Source organism: Serinus canaria, chromosome W, assembly GCF_022539315.1.
Source record: "Serinus canaria isolate serCan28SL12 chromosome W, serCan2020, whole genome shotgun sequence".
NCBI classification, from domain to species: Eukaryota; Metazoa; Chordata; class Aves; order Passeriformes; family Fringillidae; genus Serinus; species Serinus canaria.
In genome coordinates this window covers 16517158-16533372 of record NC_066342.1, presented here as the reverse complement: position 1 = coordinate 16533372, position 16215 = coordinate 16517158, and the positions used below count along the sequence as shown (strand labels likewise).

Here is a 16215-nt window from a genome sequence, read left to right as displayed (position 1 = left end):
ATAAAATGCATGATGTTTGGTAGTATGTTGATGATATGGGGATAGGGGGGTGAATGTCCTAGGGTGACGTTATGATGCTTGTATCCCCAGGTGTTGTTCTGTTTATGTTGGATATTATGTTCTGTGCCTTCAAGACTGGCTCTGAAGAGCAAATTTTTCTTTTGTTCTGCTATCAGCCTGCTCCTCCATAGCTGGCGGGACACAGAGACAGGGCAGTACATTGCCGCGCTGCTGCGTCGAATGCACTTCACTCTCCCACGAGCAGGGTGGGAGGCGGCGGCGGCTAGCTCGGAGCACAGCAGCAGCTAGCAGCGGGGGACACTACCTGGATCCGTCAGGGACGTCTGGGCAGCGCCTTCGACAGAAGCAACAGTATCGAGAGGAGCGGCAAAAGCGGAGAAGCCAGAGAGAAAAGAGGGTCTTAACTAGCCTGGTGCAGTCCAGAGTTTTAATGTATCATTGTCTCCAGGGAATCCAGGCGGGAAAAGGCAGGGACAAAGGGCGACAGCAGTATATAAAGGCAGTGTAACATAGGTACAAGAACCAATGGGGGAAACTGAGGAGGGGAATTGAATATAACTGACATGGACAAGAACTAATGATATAAAAGTCAGGGAGGGGCTTGGAACACCGGCCCAATCACCCCCTGAGGAAGGGAGAAGTTTCTGGAAGGATGGGGGGGTTTCAGGAGATGAACAGGGCTCTGGAGGAGGGGAAAATGTAATGAAAAGGGGCAGTTGCTAGGGGCACGGGGGTGGAGACAAGGGCTTGGCAGAGAGCCCAGACAGGGAGGACACCATTCGAGGGAAAGGGGGAACCAGGACTGAACCATCGAACTGGGTATAGGGTTGTAACTGGGGGAAACCTCACAAAACGGGGAGGACAATACAAAACAGGGGAGATAACATAACTAGAAACCGACCGCGCACCACAACAGTACATAATGCGGCTTTTTGCTTTGCTTTCACTTTTCTCTTGCTTTATGCTTCTGCTTGTTAGGTAGTTTAGCTAAGCAGTTGGATTTTTCCCTTCTCTGTTTTTCTTTTGCTTTCTTGGAACCACTCGAACCTGCTCCGGACTGGGACCTGGGAAACACCAAGAGTTTGCACCTTGTGGCCTGCAACAGCTATTCCCAGCGCCAGAGGGACCAATAACAGAGCTACCACTCCCAGGAGAGACTTTCTGAATTTGTCATCTTTTTCAGAGTGGTGAAAGGGGGGTGTCATCTGGTATTGTTCATTTTTTGTGCTGGGGAGTGCTTTGCCTGTTAAATAAACAGGTTCTTTCCACTTCTCTCTGAGGAATCCTTCCCGAACCAGTTGGGGGGAGGGGCCGTGGGGGGTTTGCTTTCTCAAGGGGCCCCTTTTGGAGGTTTTTTCCCAAATTTACCCTAAACCAGGACAGTTAAGTTCACTACCTATTGTTTCCCCCAATTCCACCAACTGATTTTTACCCATTCTTTAGATATCTATTTCTTTTTCTAATTGCTGTTTAAGTTTCATGTACATATCTTCAATTGAGTTTGGCACCGGTTTAGGTGGTTGCGCTGGCTTAGCCTTTGTGGTTATCAATTGCTCTTTTACTTAACCTTATGCTTTGTTCCCATCCTGTTACCACTTGTTCCTAAGTTCTTCACAATCCAGTACTTTTTCCCATTGTGTATGCAATTGCCAAATTTGGATGGGTTATAACAGTGACTGTTGACATGAGTGTGAGAAATAAAAAAGGAACCTCGGTCTCTTTCCATATACAGCTTTCAGTAACACCTGTGGCATGGCCTTGTCAATATCCCAAAAGGGAAAAGACAAAAAATGAGTGACAGAAAAAGGAATAACAGAGGTCCAGTTTGGCTTATACTCCCGCCTCCCATGCCTATAGGGTTGCAACCCACAGCAGGTGTATTTGTTCTTCTTGGTGGAGAATATAGAGGCCAATCTGGTCTTGCCCTCTATTTCCTTGCCACTCTCTCTTAGCTAATTTCCAGGCAAATAGTTTTTGACACTCCTTAACTGTGGTTTCCCACCGTTCCTCAGGTATCTCCCATTCAACAGGCACTAATAATTCCCGTCCACAAAACAAAGTTATTATTTCAGTTCCTTTGAGTTCTACCTGGATAAGAGATCGGTTTGGCACTTGACACTTCCTGCAACGAGAGCGTCGATTATGTGAACTACAATACCAATTCTTCCCACAATTTAAATATTTACATTTAACCCAGATAGCATGTCTGGTATTTTGGTGAATCAAACAGGGTATTTGATATGGCACTGATGGAAGTTGCAACTCCTCCTCCTCTTTGTATAAGTCAGAGGCTAAGGCCTGAATACAAGAGTTATGTGTCCGAAACCGTCCTGATCCTCCTGTTTGGAGTGGAAGTATTCCTCCCCAAGGAAGGTATCAGAGGCATCTCAAAGCTTGTCCAGATGGTACTTGAAACCACTGATATAAGCTCAGTCTTATTTCCCAATTAGGTGTGATCCTGTGTATATTTCTTGGATCATTTGGGTCTTTCCAGTTCATTACCACCCATTCCCCATTTAAGAGTCAGTTTTGTATCACCCGGTTCAGATGTTATCATCCACTCCTTAGGTTCTTCTACGGGTCCTTTGATTCGGCTGGCATGGATCCACCCTCGTTCCCTGGTCTGGATCGCAGCCTCGGTAGTCAGCAATACCTGAAAAGAACCTTCCCATTGTGGAGTTAAAGACTGTTCTTTCCAGGTTTTTACTAGCACCCACTCCCCTGGATGAATATTATGGATTTTAAAATCTAAAGGTGTGGTTTGAGGAATTATTCCTTTTAACCATAAGTTTTCAAGAGTTTTTGCAATGGTGTTAACATATCTTTTAACACTCATGTCCCCTACTTCATTGGTAGCATTTTCATATTGAGTGGTTAGAAGAGGTAACCCAAACATCATTTCATGAGGTGACACTCCCAGGTCTGACCTGGGTTGCGTTCGGATCCTCAATAACGCTAAAGGTAGGCATTGTACCCATGACATTCGGGTTTCAATTATTAATTTAGTCAACATTCTCTTTACAGTCTGGTTCATCCTCTCTACATGACCAGAACTCTGTGGATGCCACAGGGTGTGTAACTCCCATTTTATCCCCAAGGCTTGAATTATTTGTTGTAACACTTTTGACATAAAATGCATTCCTCTGTCCAAGTCTATCCTATTAACCATTCCATACCTGGGAGTAATCTGTTCCAAAAGGCTTTTACTTACCACATTGGCTGTGGCCTTGGCAGTGGTAACTGCTTCCACCCAATGAGTTAAATGGTCTGTCATTACTAATAAATACTTCTATCTTTGTACTTGAGGAAGTTCAGTAAAATCTATTTGGATTCTTTGAAATGGTCGAAGAGCTAACTCATGACCTCCTAATGTCATTTTTCTCATTGCCTTTTTATTTATCTTTTGGCAAGTTATACATTTCTCAGTTACTTGCTTTGCTACTCCAAAAATCCCAATGCACCCATAGCTCCTTAAAATAATGATCACACAAATTCTGAGTACCCCAGTGGGTTTTCGGATGCATATCTTCTAATATTTTCCTAGTAAGTGGTTTATTAAGTAATTGTCTTCCATCAGGAAGTTTCCATTTCCCTGATTCATCTTGTTCACCTCCTATCTTGTTAAATTCTTTTTTCTCTGATTCCCTAAACTTTGGAATTTCCAATTTTTCCTCATTTGGAGTTAATATTAACATAACTCTTTCAGCTCCATTTTCTGCTGCATCCTTAGCTTCCTGATCTGCCAAATTATTTCCTCTTATTTCTGGGGTCATTCCCTTTTGGTGTCTCTTAATGTGTACTATAGCTATCTCTTCTGGTAATTTTAATGCCTCTAAAACTTCTAAAATGAGCCCCTCATGTACTAATCCCTTTCCTCTTGAATTAAGTAATCCCCTTTCTTCCCAAATGTTTCCAAAGGTATGTACTACTCCAAAGGCATACCTTGAATCAGTATATATAGTTCCTTTCTTGTGTGCTAAATATTCCAGTGCTCTTTTTAGAGCATATAATTCACAAGTTTGAGCTGACCAGTTTGAAGGTAATTTTCCTTTTTCAATAGTTTGCATGTTTTTTCCATCAACTACTGCATACCCTGACATTCTTTTTCCTTGTAGACATCTGGAGGAACCATCCAGATAAATTATTTCCCCTTCTGAAAGGGCTTGTTTGTCAAGATCTTCTCGAATCTTTGTTAGGTATTGGATAATTTCTAGACAATTATGTATTAGGTTATCTGCTGGTTCTCCATATAAGAATTGAACTGGATTTAAACTTCTGTTTACTTCTAGTGTCAGGTCATCACTGTCTATCAAGATTGCTTCATATTTTAACATTCTAGAGTCTGTCAACCATTTTTCAGCCTTCTGATTTAACACATTTTGAACTGCATGAGGTATACACACAATTAGTCTACTTCCAAAAGTAAGCTTATGACTTTCTTCCACCAGGATTGCAGTAGCTGCTATAGCTTGAATACATACTGGCCAGCTGTGGCTCACTGGGTCCAACATCTTTGAGAAATAAGCTACTGATCTCTTTACTCCTCCCCACTCCTGAACCAGAACTCCATGAGCTACCCCCTTTTCTACAATCACGTACAGATGAAATGGTTTTTCTAGTGAGGGTAAGCTTAAAGCTGGTATTGAGGCCAGTTTTAACTTCAGTTCTCCTAATTTATCATCATCTTCCTCAGTCCATTTTATATCACCTCCCTCTGTCAATTTTTCATACAAAAATTTTACTGCCTGTGTGTACCCTCAATCCATAATCTACAATATCCCAATAATCCAAGTAGTTTTCTGATTTCCCTCTTTGAAGAGGGAGGGGGAAGAGATAAAATTCCTGCAATTCTCTCAGGGTTGAGCTTCCAACTACCCTTACTAATCAAGTGTCCAAGATATTTTTCCTCTGGTTCTACAAATTGCAGTTTCCCTTTTGATACCCTTAATCCTTTTTCCCCGAGAAAGTTCAAAAGTTGTATAGTAGCCTCTCTAACTTCAACTTCAACTTCCCCAGATAGTAAAAGATCATCCACATATTGGATAATTTGTATTCCAGGAGGAGTAGGGAAAGCTTGTAGTGTTGTTTCTAAAGCTTGACCAAATAAGTTTGGAGATTCTGTAAACCCCTGTGGTAATTTTGTCCATCTTAATTGCTGCTTTCTCCCAGTTTTTGGATCCTCCCATTCAAAGGCAAAAATATCTCGGCTCTCCTTGGCTAGTGGGCAAGCCCAAAAAGCATCTTTAAGATCCACTACACTAAACCACTGATGCTGGGGTGGGACTTTACTTAGAAGAGTATAAGGATTTGGTACCACTGGGTAGCCAGTCCGAGTTCTTTTATTAACCTCCTTAAATCTTGTACTAGTCTCTAACTCCCATCGGGCTTCTTTACTGGGAGAATAGGGGTATTATGAGGAGACATACAAGGTTCTAATGTCCCATCTTTTATTAGTCCTTCTATTACTGGCTTCAAACCTTCCTGTCCTTCTAAAGACATGGGGTACTGACGTACACGTATGGGACAATCTTCTCTCTCAATTGTAACCCTTATGGGGTCAATATTTAATCCTCCCCTATTTCCTTCCCCAGCCCAAACTTCCTTGTTGATTTTTTCTTCATCCTCTTGGCCTAATTTTAAAACTCTAGCTGTCATTTTCCCATTTTCTGGTATAACCCCTATTCCTAATTTCACTTCTAAGTCTCTTCCCAATAAGTTGCTACCTGCCCCTGGGACCAATAAGACATCCCCCATCCAAATTTTGGTTTCCCCCTCAATTACCACATCTTTAATGACCGAAACTGTAAAACTCTCTCCTTTTGCCCCCGTTACTTTTACAGAATATTTGCTCACACTATATCCTTTTGGAATATCTAATGGGCAGGTTCTTTCTGCCCCTGTGTCTACTACAAATTCCAATTCTTCTTCTTGGGGACCCACTTTTAAAGTTATCACAGGCTCCAGATGGTATTTGTCCCCTAAAAAATAGAGCCTGTGACCTCCCTATTCCTCTTCTGTGCCCATCTCTTCAAAGATTTTCAGATCTTTTGCCTGCTCAGGACAATTTTTCCTATAATGCCCTTTGCCCCCACAGTAATGACAGACATTTCTGGAATGCTCCTGAGACTTGGTTTGTATTGGGGTTCTTTTCCTTTCCCCTGTCTCTACAACCTTCATATTTAGGAGTAGTGCATGTGTGGTTTTGATTTTTCTGGAAATTGTCTTCTCAAATGGTGGCTGCCATAAATTTTGCTTTCAGTTTAGCTTTTTCTTCATCTCTCCAGACATAAACTTTCTGATCTTCCTTTAATAAATTATCTAATGATCATTTATGCCAATCCTCAATTTTTTCTAATTTTTTTCTAATATCTAGCCAAGCATTAGTAACAAAGTTAATCCTTCACAAAGCTTTTCCCACATCAGTTTCAGGGTCTATCCCTGAATATTGTTTCATAATTCTCCTAAGTCTGTCTAACCATTCAGTTGGAGTTTCTTCTTTCCCCTGCTGTGCCTCAAAAGCCTTTTTAGCATTTTGCCCTCTGGGTGCTGCCTCTCTTATTCCCTTGATTATTAAATTGCGATATTCATTCATTTGTTTCCTCCCCTCCTCATTTTTTTGACCCCACTCAGGAGGTGCAGTTGGCATTTTGTCTTCTCCGGGGGGGCCCTGCAGATTATCTTTTTCCCAAGCTTTTATTCTAGCTGCTCTGATTAATTGCCTCTCTTCCTGAGAAAATATTATTTTCATTATGGTCTGCATCTCTTCCCAAGTATAAGTGTTTGGACCTAAAAATTGGTCTAATTGTTCAGCTGCGCCCATGGGATCCTCCAAAATCCCTTTGATCTCTTTCTTAAAATTTCTGACCTCAGAAGACGTCAGAGGGGCATTTACAAACCCCGTTCCACCCCCTCCCATGGGAACCTCTCTTAGCGGAAATAGACCAATCCCTTAATCTAACTATTTTTTTTTTTTATCTTCTATAGCCTTTCTCCGGTGTTTTGAGAAAGAATTTGGAGAAGGCTGACTTTTAACTGAGCAGTTAAAAAGTGTTTCAATAGTGTTTCAATAAGGTGCTTCCTCTAGAGAGAGAGAGTTTCCCTGAGCAACCGGAGCTGTGGTTACCAAGGGAACGGAGCTCGGGGCAGGATGGGAGGTGAGGGGAGGATATCCCGCCGAGGCTCGGTCCTCCAAGGGCGGGACGTAGGCATGGTCTGCTGCCGGAATCGCCAGAGGAGGGAGCATTTCCGGGGGATATCAGACGGGAGCGCGGATAGCTTGCATGTGATTAATGGTGGCTGAGTCAGCGGCTCCCGGCAGAGGCAAAGCAGCAGCGGTGGCACCCAGCGCAGCAGGCACGGACAGGGCAGCCAGGGATTGGGCAGTGGGGGAAGCGATCAGAGATGGGACTGCTGGGACCGACGGGACCCCTGGCGCGGTCGGGGCTGTGGTCATAGACCATGCAGCAGGAGGCATCCCAGGCATTGCTGTTAGGGTGGCCGCGGACTAGGTGGCTGGGACCGGGGCAGACAAATTCACTGGCGGGGCCGGGGCCAGGGTGTGGGTGGGGGCAGGAGGAGCTGCTGTGAGCAGCAAGCCCGCACTTGGGACGGGAACCGGGGCAGGCGGAGCTTAGGCGGACAGCGAGCCGGGACCATGGACAGGTGCCTCAGCCGCGAACGGAGGGGGCAAGATCTGCAAAGGATCCCACTCTTTTTCTGTTTTTTCTCTTGTTCCCCTCCCTTTTCTTTTCCCCTTTCTTGTTTTGTCTCGGGGGTTTCTAATACTTTAAAGATTTTTAGTCTCCTAAAATCTCCTGTCCAACATATGGCATATTCTCTTTCTTCGAGATTACACAGATCCTTTGAATTTATAAATACATTTAAAACCTGACAAATCCATTTTTCAAAAGAATCGTATTGTGATAGATGAGTAATGCGATGATTGACTCTCACAATTAACAGACAAATATAATGTATATAGGTTAAGAAAAGTTTTATAGATTTTTAATTATGTTGTACCACCTCTCGTGGTTTTCAAGGGACAGCTGGAGTTGGGACATCTGGGAGGGCTGGCTTGTCACTATGGCGACATCTGACCTCCAGTCAGGATTTGAGGAAGAGATCACCACTGGACAGCGAAGAAGGGGTTGATGGACAGAACTTTGGGAGGGGTTAAAGGGTTAAAAAGGGAAAACCTCCATTGTGAGGGGGCTGAGCACATGGTGGGGAAAATCTTTTGCTCCCAGCGCTGTAACCTTTTTTCTTTATTCAGTCTTCTGTTGTATTTTTGATAAGGTTTAATAAACCTTCCTAAACTATGAAAAGTGAGTAGCTATTTCTCACAGTATCTAGGCCAATAGACATGGTCAGATCCTATTTCCTTTGTTGGCCATTCGAGCATACAGAATTGTATCATCTTTACCTTGTCCTTTTTCCTTGTACAAGGGTTTTTTTCCCAGTTGGCTAACATAATTCCCGAGGGCTATCTTGGGGTATTTCTGTTGGCAATTTTTTTCTCCCGTTTTTCTTTCCTGTATCCACCTTACTGGATTTCGGTCCCATTTTTAAAGATCCTATCTATTCATCCCCTGCCTCTGCTTTTCGCTTTTCTTTAGCAACCTAAATACCACTTTTTTTTCAACTACACACACACAAAAATAAAAAACTTTTTTCTCACACTACTTTTCAACACAATGCACCTCCCTCCAAGGAGAAATGGTGAAGCTTAAAATACACAATCTACATTACATATACTTTTATTCATCTACATTCACTCACTTTTATTTATCTTTCACTTTCACACATTCTTTCACACCCTCAGGACCCAAAGTGGATCCCTGTCGTCAGAGAATCACGGGTCCCTGTGGCCCCCCTCGCCTTGGGGTTGGCCTCTGGGTTACAGTATCGCTGGGCCTCCTGGAAGGGCCCTGACTCTGATTGCCTCTGGTGCCAGTTCACCTGTGAGGCTGTCTGTGTTTCACTCACACTCTTTAGCCATGGCCCCCTTCACACACCTGGGAGAACAATGGCTTGTTTGTGGGTCACATGCACCTTCTGCCACAGCACCCCCCTTCCCACCCACTGGGGAAGTTGAGGCTGATTTTGTGTTTGACTCACTCGCACACTCAACAAGACAACAATAAGGTACCTTTTACTTTCAAATCACCTATTACAATTTTAGGTGTTACTGGCCAGTCCTGGTGCTCTTGGATATCCCTCAATCCAGCTGTGTTGTCCAACCCTAGATGCTCTTGGGAATTTTTTTATCCCTCAATCCAGCTGTGTTGTCCAAACCCGGATGCTCTTGGGCATATCCTCAATGTGGCAGAATTTTGCTCAACCCTGGATGCTCTTGGAATGTTAATCTCTCAACCCAGCAGGTTTTTAATTCTGGATGCTCTTGGGCACTCTTCTCCCTCAGTCCAGCAGAATTTTTAGGGGCCCCTTCCTTTTGTCCTGTTTCCTAGGGGATTGGGCTAGGAAACTCCTCTGCTCCCTTCCTCCGAGGGGTTCAACCCCTCCCTGAGACCCAGTCCCAGTTACCCCAGGGGATTCTCTCACTCCGTTTATCACTCGCTTTGTCTCTTTACTGGCTGTTTTTCTCGCAAAAGGATGGAAAGGCAGCATGGGAGACTCATCACTCACTTGGCAGGTCTGGGATAACCAGCCCGCCTCTCATTCACACACACATTCATCCCCCTGTACCTTCCCCTCCAAAAAGTACTTACCAATCCTTTTTCCTTTCTGGGTTCTTCATGTGCACTACTAGTCTTAGGGGGCCAATTACTGTCGTTTTAAGGGAGCCTTTTCCCCTTGTTTTATTGCCTCCTTTTGTCCACCGATTGTAACCTGCGTCTGTTGGTCACACTAGGGGAAACAGAGTAATGCTGCCTAATAGGGCAGGGCACGCCTTCCTCACCCTGACTCTCCTAAAGCACTGGCAGAGAGGTGTTAGTAACCATCCTCTGCTACCATAATTGTGAAAAAGCCCAATCACTTCTTTTTAGAATTTTAAAAGTTTAATAGTAATAAAATGGTTATAAAAATAGTAATATAATTAGAGTAATAAAAATTTGAACAATTGAGATTAGGACAATACAAGACAATAAAAACAAAGAGTTACAGACAATCCGGGTACCTCTTTCTGGGCAAAATAAGCCCAAAAAAGGACACACGTTTACAGAGGATTAACCCGTAAAAGCAATAGTCCATTGAATATTCATACATTTGTTTTGCAGAGATAATCAAAACTCCACAACTTTGTGAAAGTTGTGAAGCCGGTGCATGTGGGAATCGTTCCCCTAAAATGACATGCGTACTTCTGGGAACTTCAGGTCCCTTTTTATCCCTCTCTCAAATGCATATGCATACAATTTCACAATAGGTTCATACATATTCTACTGATTTCATGTGACACTTGCTACTAATTCTTCAGAAGGAACTCTTGGGTCAGGTTGCCTTTCCCTGTCTGCTTCTCTCCTCCCTCATTATCTCTTGTCCTTCAGGTGAAGCAGTCCTGCCGGGGTCTCTCTCTCTAGCTGGTCAGAGTGACCCCAAAAAAGTTCAAAAGTTTCTTTTCCCAGCCTGGTGCTTGAAGAAGGAGTCAGGGCTCTTCATTTTTCGGTCTCAAGGTTGTTTATTACATCTTATCTATAAAATTCTTTCTCCCTGTCCAGCCGAGATCCGTTCGGCAGGACAGTCAGAGGCACTCCGCCCTCCCCCAGGGCGGTGTTATCTTTATATACTACAAACTACGTGTACAATATTTACAGTTATTTTCCAATACCTATCATCTACGCTAGACAGTGAGTTTCTACTCTAGACCAATCTAAAAGTGCCAACATCACCAGACAAGATGGAGGTAGAGAAGAAGAAGAAAGGCTAGACACACCCAAATCCCTCCATCTTGTCACCAGAAACCCCTATACCAAAAATCCTAAAACCTACATTTACACTCTGTGAATATTTTATCCCTATACCATCTAAACTGCCATGGCTTTTATCTTCTCATGCAAAGGTGCCAAGCTGTTCCATGGCCCGCACTCGAACCCGATGGTGTTCTGGGCTGTGTGCCAGGGTCTCTGAGCCCCCTGGCAAGGGTCCCAGGAAACTCCAGACTCCCAGAGGTATGTCCTGAGTTCCGACATCTCCCCCTTCTGTTTGCACCAAGAAGACCTCTTTGACAACCTGGTTCACAACCCGCTGTACAAAAAGAATGCACAAAAGAATGCATGGCATAATGAACAAGAGAACTAAAAGCCTTACTAAAATATAACAAGCTATCATCTAACAACAATTTTACAACACCACTGATTCCCACACCCCTGAAGTGACCCAAAGTCCACAGTCTTCTGTGGGCAAAGCACAAGGGTTGGAATCTCTGTGCAGTCTACATCTGTATATCTTCTTTTCTGCTTATGGAATGGTCAGTGTTTTCTTGCCTGCGCTTCTTGTCAACATTGTCTTGCACTGGATGGAGTTTCACATTCTTCACTGAGGTTCACCTGGACTTTTGTACCTGCTAAAACAAACAAATCCACGTCCCCGAAGAGACTGGAGGATTTTCTCAAAATCTTGGAGGTGAAGAATGGGTCCTGATATGAAAATAAAACATTGATCAACTCTGTTTCAGTCTCTATGCAATTGCATAGGGAAATGTAAAATGACAGCAACTAGAGATCAATTAGATAATACACATAACCAATAACACATCTGCAATCATACAATTGTTAAACACTACAACACTGAACTGTCATCCCAGAGTCTGCGACAGCTGATGAACCTTACAACAACAGAGAACTGGAGAATCCATGTCCGGATTCATGTTTCTCCATACTCTCTCTGAAAACAGGTTCAGCTATCATAGACGGTCAAATGCCAAGTCAAAAGGACTTGAATACTTTTTGATGCAGAAAACATCTGCGCTGATTGTCCATCAACTCATTCAAGTAGAGCTAGGACTTGGCCAGAGCCCGACGCCGACTCTAATCGATGGATATCACTTAGCACATTCTTTAAAATGAAACTCTTAAAAAACAGCAATTATAAATAAGAAACCTTAGGAATTAAGGGATCTATCAAACCATAAATAATTGGACCCTCTGAAACTTCTGTTGGGATAGAAATTCTTCAAACACAGTAGACTTCTTGAAATTTGGCTGAGGTGCTGTTGTGATGCGCATCCAATTTCCAGTGTGTTATTTCCTGTTGTATGGTTCTCCCCATTTTGTAATGTTTCCCCCCAGTGTAATCCTTAACCTATTTGATGGTTCAGTCCTGGTTTCCCCCTCTCCCTGAAATGGTTCCCTCCTAGTCTGGGCATACTGCCAAGCCTTGTCTCCACCCCCGTTTCCATGGTCACCATCCCTCTTGTTGCTTTTCCCCTCCTCCCGGGCCCTGTCCATCTCCCGGGGCCTGCCCATTTCTCAGAAAACTTCTCCCTTCCTCACAGAGTGATTGGGCAAGTGCTCCGAGGCCCCTCCTTAGCTCTTGTATCATTGGTTCTCGTCTGTGTCAGTTTGACCGATTCCCCTCTCAGTTCCCCACTGGTTCTGTACCTATGTTCCACCCCCTATATATACTGCTGTTGCCCATTGTTCTCTGCCTTTCCCGCCTGGATCCCCTGGAGACAAAAATCTCTGGAGTGCACCAGGCGAGTAAGACCTCTTTCTTAAGCTTCTCCGTTTTGCCGCACTCTTGCACTGGTGCCTGTCGAAGGCGATGGCCCAGACGCCCGGACGCATCAGGGTAGTGCCCCCAGTGCTAGGCTGCGGTGCTCCCAGCTAGCGGCGCGCTCCCCCCCGCTCTCAGGGGAGAAAGTGCACTCGCGCAGCAGCGCGGCAGGGTACCTCTGTAATACTGAAGAAGAAACAATAATGAAGAAAAACCAAAGAGAGGCAATCTGGATTTAAAAGAAATCCAAAAACGGTGAGTAGTTAGGAAATAAAGACCAAGATTCTGAAGAGACATGTGGATTCACACAAAAGAGATACGTGAAACACTGACTGGCTGATAAACACTACAATACCATGATAATAATTCTTATCACAAATTCTGAGAATTCTCATTATATAATCAACACTATCAACAGGAAGTATGAGTATTAGAAGGAGTTAAAAAGGGGACCAAACCTTTTTAAAGTATTCATATAACATAAACAGCAATACCTTATTATCCGGTATGCCTATAAAAAATCTAAAACAAAGGTTACAAACTCACATGACAAACAAGCCCTAAAACTCTGAACCCTTGGAGCATCAGCTGAGGACCCCCAACGATAGGATCGATTAATGTTTCTCAACGGGCTCTGTCTTCAGAGAACTACGAGTAATTGAATCCTTACTAAGGCTTCTCACTTATATGGTACCGTCTCTCTCTCTCTCTCCTCTCTCTCTCCTGAGAGGCGGCATTTTTCAAAACAGAAGATTTCCATCTAACATCCATATTCGAATAACCACGATTTGCATTGAATTTTCCCTACGTTTTTTCTGTGTGGGGCAAAAGCCGGGTGCTTCTCATTTTCTCTGATTTGGGACAAACTTGTGTTTTTTCCTCACGTTTTGCATCTGAAACGTGATCATCTCCGATAAATACTGTTTCTGTCACTTTTGTGGGGACTCAACCTGGTGAAGAACTCGGTGTGACCTCACTCAAACATGTGCTACACCCGCAAAAAATCTCCAACTTGGGATTTTGGTGGAGGCTGAAACTGTGTGCGGTGCTGCGGCCATGGGACCGGAGAGGGGTGGGTACCTGGGGCAGCCGTGCCCTGACCACGCCCCGTCTCTGACTTGGTAGTCAGGGAGTATGGACAACCCGCCCCGACCGCGCCTCCCCTGCGCTCGTCTCGGCCGAGGCGTGGTCTCGGAAATGTCCTCTCTCTCTGATCAACACAGTACAGCTCAGATCCCAGTGGCCCGTGCCAACGCCCCGCAAATGGCGCGCACGGTCCCTGCTCGGTCGGTGCCCGTCCGCATCCGCGAACTGGGGGCAAAAACCCTTGCGCCCGAATCCGTGTCCTGCGTCATCACCGCGCGTCTCCTACGTCTGCCTACGGTCTGCTTGGAGCTCTGCAGATGCTCTGAGCTTTACTGCCCGCGTCTGACGTGGGCGCTTTATTGAGAGCCTTCCACGGATGTTTCGCGAGTCCCGCTTCTCGCGTGGTTCGACACTGCCTGTCTGAAACCGCCGCCACTGCCGGCATCGCGCCCCGCGCAAACCGCGTCTGTTCCCGTGCCTCCACCACCCCGTGCTCCGCTTCGCTTTGTTTTTTTTTTTTGTTTTTTGCTGCGATAGGACCGTGCGCGCTATTGCCTCCTCTGCTGCTCGGTCTGCGACTCCCCCCGCTGCCCCGTGCCCCCCCGCCAGCATCCGCAACCCCGCGGCCGTCTCTGCGGCTCCCCCGGGCTGCTGGCTGGCCGGCGCCACCCTGGCACGGGTTCGCCAGTCGCCGAGAAGCAGCTCTCCCCCGGGTCCCGCGACCCCCTCCGCCCTCCTCCCCTGAGTCCGTGTCAGAGGACCCTGAAGGTTCTGGGGATTTTGTGCGTTTTGGGGACCCATGTAACTTTAGAAATGATGCCAATTCCTCACACATCTGTTTGGTAGGGTTTGTTTCTGACCCTCCCTGCGGAATTCCGTGAAATTGCCTCTAGCATTACCCTTGCTGGGGATAAAAGTTTCAAGGCCATTTTACCTTCTTTCAGAGATTTTCAGAAATCCCTGATTTTCTGGCTGCCAGACCTTGTAAGATTGACAAAATCCTTAACTGTTCCTGAGAGCATGTACCCCCCATGTTCTCAAATCTCAACCTTCTTACCAAAAGCTGAATCATTTGCGAGGTCGGTTCGGAGGTCGCCCTGGTCACTGGACCCCCTGCCAGATCTGGATGCGAGTCTGTTCAGCAGAAGTTGGATCTTGGATCTTCTGTCTGGGTATTTTTTTTTCTCTCTTTTTTTTTCTTTTTCCTTTTTTTTTTTTTTTCTTTTTTTTTTTTTTTTTTTTTTTTTCTTTTGGGAGTGCCTGCTTCTTTTCCTTGTCCTTTTTTTTTTTTTTTTCTCTTCACGGGCTGTGTTTCAGCGGCTGATGTCTGGTGGCGTCGCTGCCTGCCAACTGCCCACCTGGGTGCTCTCTTGCTGCCCACCTCTTGCAGCCGTCTCTCTTTCCACCCATCGGGGTTGTTCTCTTGCCGCCCAGCTCTTGCAGCTCACCTGGGAATGCCAAATTCCGGGTCTTTCTTGCAGCCAAGCCAGGGAACTCCAATTGCGCATCTTTCTTCGAGCTCACCCAGGGAACGCCAGTTGCCGGGGTCTCTCTCTCTAGCTGGTCAGAGTGACCCCGAAAAAGTTCAAAAGTTTCTTTTCCCAGCCGGGTGCTTGAAGAAGGAGTCAGGGCTCTTCATTTTTCGGTCTCAAGGTTGTTTATTACATCTTATCTATAAAATTCTTTCTCCCTGTCCAGCCGAGATCCGTTCAGCAGGACAGTCAGAGGCACTCCGCCCTCCCCCAGGGCGGTGTTATCTTTATATACTACAAACTACGTGTACAATATTTACAGTTATTTTCCAATACCTATCATCTACGCTAGACAGTGAGTTTCTACTCTAGACCAATCTAAAAGTGCCAACATCACCAGACAAGATGGAGGTAGAGAAGAAGAAGAAAGGCTAGACACACCCAAATCCCTCCATCTTGTCACCAGAAACCCCTATACCAAAAATCCTAAAACCTACATTTACACTCTGTGAATATTTTATCCCTATACCATCTAAACTGCCGTGGCTTTTATCTTCTCATGCAAAGGTGCCAAGCTGTTCCATGGCCCGCACTCGAACCCGATGGTGTTCTGGGCTGTGTGCCAGGGTCTCTGAGCCCCCTGGCAAGGGTCCCAGGAAACTCCAGACTCCCAGAGGTATGTCCTGAGTTCCGACACAGTCCCTCCAAGCACAGGCTTTTCAAGAGAACAGGCAGTCAGACTAAACAGAAAGCTACAGACTTAATTCAAAAATGTACATTTCACCTAAATCAAAATGGATTTCTAGTCTGGAAAATTTTTACTCTGTCGCACATCTCATACATGATGCATAAATTCCATTCAAACACAGGATTCTGTCTGGTCATCATCTTCTTCCTCTTAATCCTAACGGCGTCGTCCTGACTGAGCAAGGCGGGAAGAAGTTCGTTTCTTCTGATAATGGAG

At 45.0% G+C, this 16215-nt stretch overlaps 1 long non-coding RNA gene across 1 annotated transcript; it reads right to left on the bottom strand.

The window, feature by feature from the left end:
• Positions 1-10637: 10637 nt before the first annotated feature.
• LOC127060989 (uncharacterized) lies at positions 10638-15961 on the bottom strand. The gene is made up of 2 exons (XR_007780349.1): positions 14837-15961; positions 10638-11615 (listed from the first exon to the last, which is right to left on the bottom strand). It is a non-coding gene; the product is annotated as an uncharacterized LOC127060989 (long non-coding RNA).
• Positions 15962-16215: the final 254 nt, after the last annotated feature.